We start from the raw sequence: 3,845 nt of genomic DNA, 5'->3' as shown, positions 1-3,845 counted from the left end.
CCTACACTGGGGCATAGAACCTTCACAGGGCCAAGTTCTTCTCCTCCCATTGATGACTGACTTGGCCATCCTCTGCTATACATATGCTGCTGGAGCCATTTGTCCCACCACCATGTGTACTCTTTGGTTAGTGGTTTAGTCCCTGGGAGCTCTGAGGGTACTAGTTAGTTCATATTGTTGTTCATCCTAAGGGGCTGCAAATGCTTTAGCTCCTTGGGTCCTTTCTCTAGCTCCTTCATTGGGGACCCTGTACTCAGTCCAATGGATGGCTGTGAGCCTCTACTTCTGTATTAGTTGGGTACTGTCAGATCCTCTCAGGAGACAGCTATATCAAGCTCCTGTCTTGCAGCACTTGCTGGCATCCACAGTAGTGTCTAGATTTGATGATTGAATATGGGAAGGATTGCCAGGTGGAGCGGTCTCTGGATTGTCCTTCCTTCAGTCTCTGCTGCATAGTTTGTCTCTGCAACTCTTTCCATGGGTATTTTGTTTGTCCTTCTAAGAATGATCGAAGTATCCACACTTTGGTCTTCCTTTTTCTTGAGTTTCTTGTGGTTTGTGAATTATACTTTGTGTATTCTGATCTTCTGGGCTAATATCAGAGAACGCATACCATGTAAGTTCTTCTGTGATTAGGTTACATTACTCAGCATGGTATTCTCCAGCTCCATCCATTTTCCCAAGAATTTCTTAAATTTATTGTTTTTAATAGCTGAGTAGTATTCCATTGTGTAGATGTACCACATTTTCTGTATCCATTCCTCTGTTGAGGGACATCTAGGTTGTTTCCATTTTCTGGCTATTATGAATAAGGCTACTATGAACATAGAGGATTATGTGTCCTTATTACATGTTCAAAATAGACTGCTATACCAGCAAAACTCTCAATGAACCCAGATGGAGAAACCATGCTATGTTTAGACCAAGCCAAATTTAAACAGTAAGTATCCACAAATCCAAGACTACAGAAAAATACTTGAAGGAAGACTATAAGGGAAATTCTTTTTTAAAATTAGATATTTTCTTTATTTACATTTCAAATGTTATACCCTTTTCTTGTTTCTCCTAAGAAAACCCCCTATTCCATCTCCCTCCCATTGCTCACCAATCCACCCACTCCCACATACCAGTCCTGGCATTCCCCTACACTGGGGCATCGAGCTTTCACTGAATCACGGGCCTCTCCACTCACTGATGTCAGACAATGCCATTTTCTGCTACATATGTGGCTGGAGCCATGAGTCCCACCATGTGTACTCTTTGTTTGGTGGTTTAGTCCCTGGGAGCTTTGGGGGGTACTAGTTAGTTCATATTGTTGTTTTTTCTATGGGGCTGCAATCTCCCTAAGCTCCTTTAGTCCCCTCTCCAACTCCTCCATCAGGGACCCCAGCTCAGTCCAATGGATGGCTGCATTTGTCAGACTCTGACAGAACTTATCAGGAGACAGCCATATCAGGCTCTTGTCAGCAACCACTTGTTGGCATCCTCAATAGTATCTGGGTTTGATAACTGTATATGTGACAGAACCCTATGTGTACCAGTCTCTGAATGGCTTTTCTTTCAGTCTCTGTTCCACACTTTGTTTCTATATCTCCTATGAGGGACATTCTTATCTTATTCAAACCACCAAGACAGTTGGTGGTAGTAGCCTCATATATAAATCTTATCTGTATGGTCTCTTGGCTTTAGATAACTGTTGGGAGAGTTTACACTCTGACTACTTTCTTGTTGGCAATATAGGCTCTTGGTATAAAGCCCAGGCTGGCCTCAAATTTACAATGCTCCTGCTTTAGATTCGCCAGTGAGGGAGTCACACACAAACATATAGTTTATTGTGGTTTCTTACTGATTTGTGTGTGTGCATGTATGTGTGCACCGATGTGTGAGCACATTTGTGTAGGTATGATGCCTGCACATGTATGTGCGAAAGCTAGAGGACAATCTTATGTGTCATTGTTCCTCAAGTGTCATCCACCTTGTCTTTTTGAGACAAGTTCTTTCACAGAACACATTTTGTTTAGGATCTCAAGCCAGGGAATCCCTGGAATCTACTTTTCTTCGTCTTACTGGGGACAGGCTTACAAATTTGCACTACCATAAGGAAATTGTTACTTGGGTGCTGGGCCTTAAAATTATGCACTGTCCTTGTGCTTGAGATACACACTTTTTCTCAGCTGAACTATGTCCTCATGCCCACTTTATTCTGATTTTTGACACACTCTTCCACATTCTCTGAACAATCGTCTCTCAACATTCCAATGATTTACCATCTGGTCCTTTAATAATATTTGCCCCTGGTTGCTCGGGAGATGTGCAACTGCCTAATGTGAACTTTCGCTGGACTACGGGATTGAAGGTGGTGTATGGTGTAACAGGTCCCAAGACTCAATATGCTCTGAGAACATAGCACACCAGACTGCCAGATGGTACCTTTCAGGTACCAGTCAGGCTGCAAAATCCATCACATAGACAGCTCCACCTGCCAATACTAAACAAAGACCTAGTCTATCAAAATCCATACAGTTCTGGGAAATTGTCTAAATATACTAAGTTTGCAGTTTGGCTTCTTTAGTTCTCCTTCTGATTAACTGTTCCTGTAAACTGAAGTATATCATCAAGGACATGGTTGTCATGTTAAAAGCTCACCCCCCTGAGAAAGGTTCAGTGTTGCCTTGGAATCCTGAACACTCAGTTTGGCTGCCAGCTGGTTAATAAAGACATTCTATAGGCTTACACTCATGTCCCTTCAATTTTTCTCTGGTGAATACCCCCCAAAAGAATGGGATGCTGTGGAGTAAATGCCTTGATGGAAAAGTTTTACAGTCAATATTTAGCATTTAAGAAGTTCCCAAGGGGTGTCTCTTAGGTGAGTACTACCTGGTATCTTTAAAAGAAAGAAAGGCAAAAAGAAAGAGAGAGAGGGAGAACAAGGAGAAATAAAGAGAAGGAAAGAAATAGAAGTAAAGACAGAACAAGACAGAAGAAAATACAAACAACAACAAATAACTGATCGATTTTACTCCAGAATGACAGGAAACAGTAACACAGAAGAAAGTGAAAGAGCCTAGGTATAGTAACTATCTGATTGAAAAATTTGCATTTAGAAGCCCAGATTTTAACACATATTCACTATCCAGAGGTATTGCTTGCAGTGTGTATTTTATAAGGTATGTCTAGTTATCTTTGCTTCAGCAGAATATCACAATAAAATTGGGAACACACAAGCACAGGCCTGGAAAGGGTTAGCACCACGAACCAGTCTTGTTTGGAGCAGCCCAACTTGATGAAACATTTTGTTTTAAACAGTGAACTATACAAAGATTATATGATACAAGAAGCGTGAATACATAGGAAAGTGCATCATGACATAGAAATAAACAGAAGACATCATACGTATGTACATACATGCATAAATACACACATCACTTACACACCACACTCACAGGTATATACTATACACACACATACATACAAATGCAGAGAATACCTTACACATTTGCCCATACATACATAAGTGGACAAACACACATACACACACACACACACACACACACACACACACACACACACACATACAATCTCTGAGCATTTAGGGACCCTAGAATGGTCTCTGCTAAAGGCCTGCGAATCTGCACAACTTGGCTGTTCTCAGGGCTTTGAATCTCCACAACTTGCCTGTTCTCAGGGCTTTCATCAGGAGTACCTATTCTCCCTTATGGCCAGGGACACTTCAAGGAGCACAGGGGACCAGAGTAATCCCACTAGGAAGATCCAGGAAGTGTACTGGACCAACTTTCCTCCACTGTTCTAAATAACAGAGGTCTTTGCTTCTTGCTGTCACATGC

This window comes from Mastomys coucha, chromosome X, assembly GCF_008632895.1.
Source record: "Mastomys coucha isolate ucsf_1 chromosome X, UCSF_Mcou_1, whole genome shotgun sequence".
Classification (NCBI taxonomy): Eukaryota; Metazoa; Chordata; class Mammalia; order Rodentia; family Muridae; genus Mastomys; species Mastomys coucha.
Note: the sequence above shows the minus strand (reverse complement) of the source record.